General features: G+C 38.2%; 1 pseudogene; it reads left to right on the top strand.

Moving 5' to 3' along the window:
* Window positions 1-11,031: 11,031 nt before the first annotated feature.
* Window positions 11,032-12,061, top strand: LOC138149854 (large ribosomal subunit protein uL10 pseudogene; annotated as a pseudogene).
* The last annotated feature ends 576 nt before the right edge of the window (window positions 12,062-12,637 follow it).

Here is a 12,637-nt window from a genome sequence, read left to right as displayed (position 1 = left end):
AAAGATAGAAAAGTTCTTTCTGAGTGTATTTTGGAGTTTGAATTTTGGAAATGTGCACATTGTAAAGAACCACTCATTGAGTCTGCATGCTGTTAGACTAATCAACATTACAGCTGATGATTAGGTGCCAGCTTGAGGGATCACCAACCTTCCCAGCAGAATAGAAGCTTCATGAGGATAAAACAGTTTCATTTCTATTGCTACGTATCCAATGCTTGCAACAGAGCAGGTGTTTTTAAAAGCTTTTTTTTTAAAGGATATTGAATGATGAACTATTCTATTTTCATCTCAATCAGCTGAATCACATCACAGCTGAGAGTTCTCTACATTATGGTGAGATTTGTTTGTAATGTATGAAAGATGCTGCTGCCACGTGATATTGGTCAGGGCACTGTTATGTGGTATGTATTTGTGTTTCTAGGTATATAATACCTTGGTGGTGATGGGAATTCCAAGGAAGCCCAAAGGCACTCACAAAACACAGACCTCATGGGTGTATATTTACACTCCTATACCTGTTTAAAAAGATTAGGACTGGTGTAATGCCTTTTAAAGATCCCCTTTGCCATATATGTTTCTCTTTCTTTTCCTATAAATATTCTTGGAACTGTCCTTGGTGGTTTCTGTTCATTAACTGCTAAAATATGTCTACATCAGAGAATTCCAATTTGGGTAAAATCTCATCTTCTACAAGAAAAGCCTTTTCCAGGCTTCCTTAATCTTACCACCTTCCTTCTAGATTATCTCTAGCATATTACACATATCACATCCATCTATCTGTCTATCTATCTATCTGTTAATATTGATGAGTATATCACCTATATTTATATCCTTGGATGTTTACATGTTGTTTTTCCCCATCAGACTGTGAACTCCTTGAAAGCAGAGATTATTTTTTTCTTTTCTTTGTAATAGAAATGCTTACATGGCATCTGGCACATAGTAGGTACTTAATAAATGTAAGTTGAATGAGTTGGCGAAGATGAATGTTCTATACAATATATGTATATCCATTTGGGCATTAATTCAATTCAGTTGAATTCAACTCATTTCAATTCAATTTGATGAACATGTATTAAGCTTTGAATGTGTACAAAGTGAATTATTTAAGCATCAACTATGAAAAAAATGAGAAGCTATATAGTGTACTGAATAGGATATCAGCCTTGCAGCAATAAAGGACTGGATTTAAGACCTGCATCTGAGGGGGAAGAGCCAAGATGGTGGAATAAGATCAGAGACCTACTTGAAATCTCCCCCAACCCCTCCAAATACCTATAAAAATGACTCTAAACAAATTCTAGAACTGCAGAACACACAAAATGACAGAGTGAAACTTCTCCAGCCCAAGACAGCTTGGAAGGTTGAAAGGAAGGGTCTATTGTATCAGGCTGGGAGTGGAGCACAGTCTGGTGAGGGCCTAGCCACCACAGGGCCAGATCAGGCCTCAGGGGACTCAATCACTGCAGCTGTGGTGGTTTCCAGGCTTCTCAATCCACAAATGCCAAAGGCAGCATAGAAGGTCACTGGGAAAACTCTGTGGGACCTGAGTGAAAGAGGAGCTTGGTCTCGTTAGGGTCCGGCCTTAGCCTTAGGGCAGTGGAGGGGGCCGTTGTTGAGGCAGCTGCTTCCAGAGCTCTGGGCCCAGAGATGGTGGGGGATCAAGTGGTTGACACAAAACCCCTGAAGTCTGGGACGGTATACCCACCCCCACTCCCACCCCCACCCCCACTGGAAGCAGAGTCCTACCTTGACAAAAAGTTAGAAAGTCCAGTATTTGACTGGGAAGATGAGCAAACATCAGGAAAAAAAACCATGAGACTATAGAATCTTTGGTGACAAAGAAGATCAAAACATACAATCAGAAAAAGAAAACGAAGTCAAAGCTCCTACGTAAATATCCTCCAAGAAAAATATGACTTGGTTGCAGGTCATGGAAGAGTTCAAAAAGGATTTTGGAAATGAAATAAGAAAAATAGAGAAAAATTGGAAAGAGAAATAAGAATGCTGGAAGAAAATCATGAAAAATGAGTCAACAGCTTGATAAAGGAGACCCCCAAAATACTGTAAAAAACAACACCTTAAAAAATAGACTAATCCAAATGACAAAAGAGGTCCAAAAAGCCAACAAGGAGAAGAATGCCTTCAAAAGAAGAATTGACCAAATAGAAAAGGAAGTCCAAAAGCTCACTGAAGAAAATAATTCCTTCAAAATTATAATGGAGCAAATGGAAGCTAATGACTTTATGAGATATCAAGGTACTATAAAACAGATCCAAATGAATGAAAAAATAGAAGGCAATGTGAAATATCTCATTGGAAAAACTGCTCACCTGGAAAATAGATATAGGAGAGATAATTTAAAAAATATAGTAGTACCTGAAAGTCATGATCAAACAAAGAGCCTAGAAATCATCTTTCAAGAAATTATCAAAGAAAACTGACCTGATATTCTAGAACCAGAGGGTAAAATAGAAATGGAAAGAATCTGTGGATTGCCTCTTGAAAGAGATCCCCAAAGGAAAATTCCTAGGAGTATTGTAGCCAAATTCCAGAGTTCTCAGGACAAGGAAAAAATGTTGCAAGCAGCCAGAAAGAAACAATTTGAGTACTGTGGAAATACAATTATGGTAACACAAGATCTGGCAGCTCCCACATTAAAGGATCAAAGGGCTTGGAATATGATATTCCAGAGGTCAGAGGAGCTAGGATTAAAACCAAGTATCACCTACACAGCAAAATTGAGTATAATACTTCATGTGAAAAAAATGAATAATCAATAAAATAGAGGACTTTCAACCATTCTTGATGGAAAGACCAAAGCTGAATAGAAAATTTGACTTTCAAATTCAAGAATCAAGAGAAGCATGAAAATGTAAACAGGAAAGTAAAATCATAGGGGACTTATTCAAGTTGAACTGTTTACATTCCTACATGGAAAGATGATATTTATAATTCATGAGATCTTCCTTAGATTTAGGGTAGTTGAAGGAAATATAATGAGATAGATAGATAGATAGATAGATAGATAGATAGATAGATAGATAGATAGATAGATAGATAGATAGATAGATAGACAGATAGATAGATGGATAGATAGATGGATAGATAGATGGATGGATGGATGGATGGATGGATGGATGGATGGATGGATGGATGGATGGATGGATGGATATGTAGATGATACAAAGTGAGTTGAATATGAAGGGATGACATCTGAAAATAAAATTAAGGGGTGAGAGAGGGGAATATATTGGGAGAAGGAGAAAAGGAGAGATAGAATGGAGTAAATTATCTCACACAAAAGAGGGAAGAAAAATTTCACAGTAGAGGGGAAGAGAGGGGAGGTGAGAGGGAATGAGTGAACCTTACTCTTATCAGATTTGTCTTAAGGAGGGAATAACAAACACACTCAAACGGTTATCTTACCCTACAGAAAAGTAAGGGGAGAAGGGGAATAAGGGGAGGATGATCGAAGAAAGGGCGGATTGGGGGAGGAGGTAGTCAGAAACAAACACATTTGAAAGGGGACAGGGTCTAAGGAGAAAATGGAATAAATGGGGGCAAAATAGGATGAAGGGAAACATGGTTAGTCTTTCACAACAAGACCATTATAGAAGTGTTTTGCATAACTACACAAGTATAACCTATATTGAATTACTTTCATTCTCAATGAGGGTGGTTGGGGAGGGAAGAAGGGAGAGAAGTTGGGACTCAAAGTTTTAAAAACAAATGTTAAAAGTTGTTTTATGTTCAACTGGAAAATCAGATATACAGGCAATGGGGTATAGAAATCTATCTTACCCTACCAGAAAGTAAGGGGGAAGGGAATAAAGGAGGGGTTATAGAGGGGAGAAAAGACTGGGGCAAGGGTAATCAGAATGCATGCCATATTGGGGTGGAGGGAGGGGAGAGATGAGGAGAAGATGCAGAACTCAAAATCTTGTGGAAATGAATGTTGAAAAATAAAAATAAATTAATTATTAAAAAAGAAAAAAGACCCAAACATGACACATACTGATGATATTTCCCTGGGGCAAGTCACTTATCCTTGTCAGTGCTCTAGACCATAGGTTACCAAGGGGAACTGGAATGATCCAGTAGGGTGTGAATTACCCCAAGTGAAATTGGGGTCTTGGAATAAAAATAAAGGGACAGTGAAAGCATGAGGATAGAAGAGAAGAGAAGAAAATTTTGGAAAAACTGTTCATCTATTTTATCTGTTGTGTAACAGAGTTGAAGTCATAGCGATTACATTATTTTCCAAATAAACATAGAAATGCACGTTATAACTGATCAGCAGTCAAGTCCACTGACAGATCTTAACAAGCAAGTGTTGGTAGGCTAGCATTTCGTGCATTGTTGGGAAGATCACCACGCATCAGCAGGAATTTGTGAGTGTAATGACTTGTTTACAATATGATACTATGTGCTTACATAATGCAATATTGTGTCCTCAAAATTTCAATGCAGGAAAACCCTACAAATTTACAATAAATTATTAAATTTAAAATGAATTTTTAAAAATTATATATTTTAGATGACACAAATTTAAAAAAAAAACATTAAACATAAAAAAAACATTAAAGGGTTAAAGAAAGTAGATCTCCAGGGAGCACTGAATATTTTCTTTGTGCAAAGGGGGGTGCAAAGGGGGCCAAATAAGTTTAGGACCCTCTGCTCTAGACCAATAAACCTAACAAAGGTATCTCTGCGGGATGCATATTGACTTAGAAAACTACAAATTAAAATTATCTATGTTTTATTATATTTTTATTTATTTTGTTAAACATTCCCCAATTACATTTCAATTTGATTTAACTGTGTTTGGGAGTGTTGTATGCCCCCAAGTGGACAGCATATTTGATACCTATGCTCTAGGAGATTCTAAGATTATATCTGGTAAGGATGGTCTCAACTTTCTTTGGTAGAGATATTTTTCTCAGCAAGGGGTTCCCTTTCCCAGTAAAACCATAGGTTTCATACCTATCCATCAAGAATGACATGCTCATGAGCTAAGCATAATTCTTAGCACACAGTAATTTCTTAATGTTTCAATGATTCAAGGATCTATCACTACATATTCTGATGTGATGCAACACTTCCAGTTCTTAGCAGATGGTCCTCAAGAGTTTCTGTTGCCAGAAAATATGCCACATTATAGCTACGCTGTTGATGAGACTCTGAACTTAGCCAGGTTGATCCTAGGACAAAACAAAAATCCATTACCTGGCCCATATTGAAACTTTTCTTTGTTGCTTTTTAGTCATTTCAGTTATGTCTGACTTCATGACCACATTTGGGGTTTTCTTGCTGAAAATGGTTTGACATTTCCTTCTCCAGCTTATTTTACAGTTGAGGAACTGAGGCAAATAGTGCTAAATGATGTGCATAGGGTCACACAGCTGGCAAGTGTCTGAGGCCAGATTTGAACTTACAAAGATGAACTTTCTTAAGTCCAGTACCAGTATTCTATCCACTTCACCACCTAGCTATCCCTGAAGCTTTTCTAGCCTGGTAGAAATTAACAGGGTTTTTCTTTCTCTGATGTAGCTTTTGAGAACTTGAGAGTCATCTCCACACTAAAATATGGCATCAGGTAGAAGACTAGTAATGATTCTTGACAAATGCAGGGAATGAGTTAATTCTCTCACTTGCCTACAGTCCTGAAGCATAAAAGCTTAATGTCTATTATGTTATGTTGTAGCATTAGTTAGAGAATTCTCATGGTATCTGTTTTGAGTGAAATGAAGGTTTTATAACAAAGCAAATACTTCTTCCAAGAATCAGAGAGACTAGGCAGAATGGACCCCCACTATAGAGAGCTCATGAAGGAAATCCAAATTTACTTCTGGAACTGTATTCAGTGAACTCAATTTCACAAAAATCGCTGGACTTGTGTGAATTCTAACTAAATGGAAAATTAGTATTATTATCAGTTTTAAGTTATCATTGGCAGTTGTTGTCTCTGAGGCAACCATGACCGACTGAAGGCATTTTGGGCACTTTAGAGTATTAAGGGGAAAAAATACTTAGATTATTTGGTATGGTTGACTTGTAAATGTGATCTTCTGTTAGAACACTTTCCTGTGGATCCAACAAAGTTAGATAAGCATTTGTTCTAGTGACATGCCAGGTGATAAGATACATTCTACTTTTGTAAGAAAAAATTAAATTCTACATTTTCCCAATTACATGTTTGCTTCTGACCACCACCTCCTCCAAGCTGCCCTCCCCTGTATTACTCCTCTCCCCCTCTCCCCTTCTCTTCCTTCCCTCCTAATTCCTTATAGGGTAAGATTGATTTCTATACTCAAGTGAATGTGTATGTCATTCCCTTTTTGAACAATTCCAATGAGAGTATGATTCAAGCATGGCCTGTCATCGCTATTCCCTCATATCTGCCTCTCACTTCTAATAACTGTCTCGAATTTTTTTGTGTGAGATAATTTGCCTCATTCTATCCCCCCTTTCTACTTCTCCTGTTATGTTTTGGGGGGCATATAATTCTATGATAGTCAACTTATACCTGTACCCTCTGTCTTTGCATACCTCTTCTAATTGCCCTAATAGTGATAAAATTCTTAATAGTCACAAGTATCTTCTTCTCATGTAGGAATGTAAACAACTTAACCTTATTGAGTCCCTTACATTACCTCTTTGCTACTTACTTTTTTATCTTTCTCTTGAGTTTTGTATTTGAAAATAAAATTTTCTGTTAAATGCTGGTCTTCTCAACAGGAACGATTGGACGTTCTCTATTTACTTGAATATCCATCCCCTCCCCTGAAGTATTTTACTCAGTTTCACTGGGTAAGTGATTCTGGGTTCTAATCCTAGCTCCTTTGCCTTCTGGAATATCATATCCTAAGCCCCAAGTAGAAACTGCTGAATCATATTATGTAATCCTGACTGTGGCTTCACAATATTTGAATTGTTTCTTTCTGGCTGTTAATAACATTTTCTCCTTGACCTGGGAGCTCTGGAATTTGGCTATAATATTCCTGGGAGTTTTCATTTTTCATTTCAATTTCATTTTCACCTCTTTTAGGAGTTGATCAGTGGATTCTTTCAATTTCCATTCTATCCTCTGGTTCTAGGATATTAGGGGTTTTTCCTTGATTGTCTTCCTTCCTCCCTCCCTTCCTTCCTTCCTTCCTTCCTTCCTTCCTTCCTTCCTTCCTTCCTTCCTTCCTTCCTTCCTTCCTTCCTTCCTTCCTTCCTTCCTTCCTTCCTTCCTTCCTTCCTTCCTGTGATAGTAATGGCAATTAAAGATTCCCCTGTATTGGCTTGGTTTTCAAATTGATTGTATTAAAACCCAGAGTTTGTTAATCCCACCTGTGGGATGGGCTTGTTGATGTGAAAAGAAAGTCCTGAAGTGGGAGGAGCTGGTGATGTAGATTTGGAGAGACAAGAGAGAGGCGGAAGTTCTTTTCGGAAGCTGCACCTCGTGGAGAGAGACTAAGAGATTGCTGGTGGCCGCTTTGAATTGCCCTGGACTTTTGAGACCTGCCCCCTGAGCTGCCAAGGACTGAGGAGACATGGCTGTTTTGCTGGTACTTTGTCTGTCTGTTTTGATGTTATTTTGCCAGATTTGTCCACTGGTGAAAGACTGTCCTGTTGAAGAAGTCCTGGAACCTGGCATTTGGTTAAGAAGGCCTGAGACTGTCCTGCAGACAGAGAGTGAATACTGTCCACTGGTGAGGGACAGTACTGAGAGTGAATACTGTCCACTGGTGAGGGACAGTACTGTTGTTGCAGGGGTCTGGAGACTGTCCGGCAGACAGAATGAATACTGTCCACTGGTGAAGGACAGTGCTGTTGTTGCAGGGGTCTGGGAGCCTTTCTGTTGGTTCAGAAGCCCTGAAGAAGGATTTTCTTGTTGTATGTTTACAGAAATCCTGGGAGAGGGCTTTGCTAATGTGTTCAGGGGTTCTAGGACTGTTCTACAGACAGAGGATAAATTCATGAAGGGACTGGCAATGTATCTTATGGCCTTGCTAAGCCTTGTCTCCCCAGGAACTAAGATTGCTGAGAACTTGCCTCGTGTCAAGATGAAGAAAAGACCTCCATTTGGGTATTAAGTGCTGTGTTTAAACTTGATGTAACTCTGGGGTAGATTCAATTGTGATCCAGGGGTGGGGAACTTTTGACCTTTTTGTGTTCTATGGTTGAGCAAATGAATGTATTTTACTTATGTTTGGAAACTAATCTCCATTTGAGAAGAGGGGCTTTGTGGTGGACTTAATTAAGGTATAGCCTAGGGGTGGAGAAGTATTTGGAACAGAGACTTTGTAATTGATTGAATGATTGGAAAGTCCTGGGGTGGGGTAGGCCTTGGAGATTATTTAATCACACTTAGTAAATGCTGTATTTGGAATGATGTCATGTTTTGATCTTCTCTGTTCTTGGTTTGTCACTAAATAAAATAGAGAGCACCTATGCTGGTATTTTGAACCTGGGAAGTTGCCTTTGCTTGGTATTACATTACACTTCCTTCCTTCCTTCTTTCTTTCTTTCTTTCTTTCTTTCTTTCTTTCTTTCTTTCTTTCTTTCTTTCTTTCTTTCTTTCTTTCTTTCTTTCTTTCTTTCTTTCTTTCTTTCTTTCCATTTTGGAGTGAGGAAGGCAGGGGAATTGGGGTTAAGTGACTTGCCCAAGGTCACATGGCTAGTAAGTCTTAAGTATCTAAGGCCAAATTTGAACTCATATCCTCCTAACCCCAGGGCCGGTGCTCTATTGAGTGCACCACCTAGGTACCCTGATAATTTCTTAAAATATGATGTCTGGGCTGTTTTTGATAACAACCTGCAGGTAGTACAATAATTGTTTTATTATTTCTCCTGGAATTATTTTTCTAGGTCAGTTATTTTTCCAGTGAGTTATTTTACATTTCTTCTATTTTTTCATTCTTTTGATTTTGACTGATTTTTAATGTCTAATGGAGTCATTAGTTTGAACTCTCCTAATTCCAATTTTTAAGTAATTATTTTCGTTATTGGCCATTTTTACTTCCTTTTTCATTTGCCCAATTTAGTTAAAAGTTGTTTTCTTTATAAATTTTTGTGCATGTTTTTTTTCCCTATTTTTTATATTTCCTTTACCAAGCTATTGGATTTTTTTTTGTGATTCTCTTGCATCACTCAGTTCCTTTCTCAAATTTTCTTCTACCTCTCTTATTTGATTTTTAGAATCTTTTTAAGTTCTTCTGGAAATAGGAATTATTTGCAGGAATTATTGTACTTGATTCTCACACCAATTCTGTGAGATGAGCCCTGCAATTATTATCATCACTGCTTTGAAGATAACAACATTCAGGTTTAGAGAGGTTCTAGTTAGTGCCACCAGGAAGATTCCAAAAGCTTTTCTGATTCCAAGTCCTGTTGATAATAATAAAAATAAGAACACAGAAGTAGCAGCGGCATCAATGCCATCATCTCCAACAATGATTGGCATTTATTTAAGGTGTTGTAAAAATCTTAGAGCAGTTGAAAACTTTAACAACTTTGAACTACACTAAAATTTTTGAGACACTATAGAGTTTTAAGGTTTGAAAAGGCATTTCTCATTTTATACTTTGCAACAATCTCTGAGATAGGTTTTATAAGTAGTATTATCTCTATTTTATAGCTTTAAAAAAAACAACCTCCTAAATTCAGATGTATGACTTACCAATGGTCTCACAAATAGTGAAAGGATCTCATTTGGATAGATTCTTACATTGAAAGCATATTATTAATCCCAAGAATTCTGTCCAGTGCTAAAGGATCATAGAACTAGAAGGGACCTTGCAGATAAGGAAGGGCACAGAGAGGTAAGGTGACTTGCTCTAAGTCACATAGGAAGCAGATAGAATCAGGACTTGGAAGCAGATATCTTTTTTTTTTAATTTTTAATTCATTCAATTTTAGTTTTCAACATTCATTTCCACAAGACTTTGAGTTACAATTTTTTCTCTCCCTGTCTTTTCCCTAACCCAACCCAAAATAGCAAGCCTGCTGAATACCCCTTTCCCCAGTCTGTTCTCTCTTACATCCTCCCTCTTTACCCCCCCCCCCCCAACTTTCTAATAAGGCAAGATGGGTTTCTATGCCCCAGAACCTGTATATGTTATTTCCCAGTTGCATGTAAAAAAACAATTTTTAAACATTTGTTTTTAAAACTTTGAGTTCCAGATTTTGTTGCCTTCTTCCCTCCTCACTCACCCCCACTGGGAAGATAAACAATTCAATATAGATTATACATGTGTAGTTACCCAAAAAATTTCCATTGTAGTTATATTGTGAAGGAACAACTATATTTCCCTCCATCCTATCCTGCCCCCACTTATTCTATTTTATCTTTTGACCCTTTCCCTTTTCAAAAATGTTTGCTTCTAACTACCCTCTCCCTCAATCTGCCCTCCCTTCTATCCTCCCCCCTCTTATCCTCTTCCCACCCATTTTCCTGTAGCGTAAGATACCCAATTGAGTGTGTATGTTATTCCCTCCTTAAGCCAAATTCCATGAGAATCAGGTTGCCCCATTCCCTTTCACCTTCCTGCTCTTCCCCTCCATTGTAACAGTTTTCTCTTAGCTCTTTTATATGAGATAATTTACCCTAATCCATCGTTCCCTTTCTTCTTCTCCCAACAAATTCCTCTCTCATCTCTGAATTTTATTTTTTAGATATCATCCTTCATATTCAACTCATCCTGTGCCCTCTGTGTATATATACATGAACGTACACATGCCCACACTCACATATATATTTATATACACATACATCCTCCTATGCATACATATATGTATGTATGTATGTGTATATATATATATATATGTTATTTCCTTCAACTATCCTCATGCTAAGAAAAGTCTTATGAGTTAAAATTATCATTTTTCCATGTAGGAATATAAATAGTTCAACTTTAATAAGTTCCTTATGATTTATTTTTCCTGTTTACCTTCTCACACTTTTCTTGCTTCTTGTATTTGAAAGTCAAATTTTCTGTCCAGCTCAGGTTTTTTCATCAAGAATCCTTGAAAGTGAGGAGTCCTCGTGTGAGTGACATCTTCTTTAAACCCTGTGTGGCAATCCCTGAAGCACCTCCGCTATGCCCAGGGAAGACAGGGCTACCTGGAGGTCCAATTACTTCCTCAAGATCATCCAACTTTTGGATGATTATCCAAAATGCTTCATTGTAGGAGCAGACAATGTAGGCTCCAAGCAGATACAGCAGATCTGGATGTCCCTACGTGGGAAGGCTGTAGTATTGATGGGAAAAAAAAAACCATGATACACTAAGCAATTTGTGGGCATCTGGAGAACAATGCCCTGGAGAAACTGCTGCCTCATATACGGGGGATGTGGGCTTTGTGTTCACCAAGGAAGTTCTGACTGAGATTAGGGATATGTGGTGCCAGCTGCTGCCCATGCCAGTGCCATTGTCCCATGTGATATCACTGTGCCAGCACAGAATACCAGTCTGGGCCTGGGAAGACTTCCTTCTTCCAGGCTCTGGGTATCACCACCAAGATTTCCAGGGGTACCATTGAAATCTTGAGTGATGTGCAGCTGAGACAAAGTGGGTGCCAGAGAGGCAACCTTGTTGAACATGGTGATTATCTCCCCATTCTCTTTTGGACTGATCATTCAGCAGGTGTTTGACAATGGCATCATGTACAACCCTGAAGTGCTGGACATCATGGAGGAGACTTTGCATCTTCCGTTCTTAGAGAGTGTACATAACATTACCAGCCTCTGCTACAGATTGGCTATCCAACTGTTGCATCAGTACCCCACCAGATCATCAATGGGTACAAGTGGGTCTTGGCTGTAGCTGTGGAGACTGAGTATGCCTTCCCACTTGCTGAAAAGGTAAAGGCCTTCTTGGATGAACCATCAACATTTGCAGTGGCTGCCCCTGTGGCCACTGCTCCAGCTGCCATTGCACCTGCTGCTGCCTCTCCAACCAGGTGGAAGCCAAGAAAGAATCGAAGGAGTTTGATGAAGATATGGGATTTGGTCTCTTTGATTAGCCCACAGTAAACAACTATTTCAGCCAGTTTATTTGTGAAACAAAGAAATAAAAGTGCTCATTTATCTAAAAAAAAGAATGCTTGAAAGTCCTCTATTTCATTGAATTACCATCTTTTCCCTTGTAGAATTATACTCAGTTTTGCTGGGTAGGTGATCCTTGGTTTTAGTCCTTGCTCCTTTGACCTCTGGAATATCATATTCCAAGCCCTTTGATTCTTTAATGTGGGAGCTGCTAGAGCTTGTGTTATCCTGATTGTGTTTCCACAATACTCAAATTGTTTCTTCCTGACTGCTTGTAATATTTACTCCTTGACCTGGGAACTCTGGAATTTGGTTATAATATTCCTAGAAGTTTTCTTTTAGGGATCTTGCTCAAGAGGTGATTGGTGAATTCTTTCAATTTCTATTTTGTTCTCTGGTTCTAGAATATCAGGGCAATTTTGCTTGATAATTTCTTGAAAGATGGTGTCTAGACTCCTTTTTTGATCATGGCTTTCAGGTAGACCAATAATTTTAAAATTATCTCTCCTGGATCTATTTTCCAGGTCAGTGGTTTTCCAATGAGATATTTCACATTGCCTTCAATTTTTTTCATTTTTGGGGGGTTTGTTTTATAGTATT

The sequence above is a fragment of the Petaurus breviceps genome, unplaced genomic scaffold, assembly GCF_028583685.1.
Source record: "Petaurus breviceps papuanus isolate PSGF00001 unplaced genomic scaffold, PetGlider_PUasm1.0 90849, whole genome shotgun sequence".
Classification (NCBI taxonomy): Eukaryota; Metazoa; Chordata; class Mammalia; order Diprotodontia; family Petauridae; genus Petaurus; species Petaurus breviceps.
The sequence above is the reverse complement of the archived record's forward strand: the minus strand, read 5'-3'. Positions and strand labels throughout refer to the sequence as shown.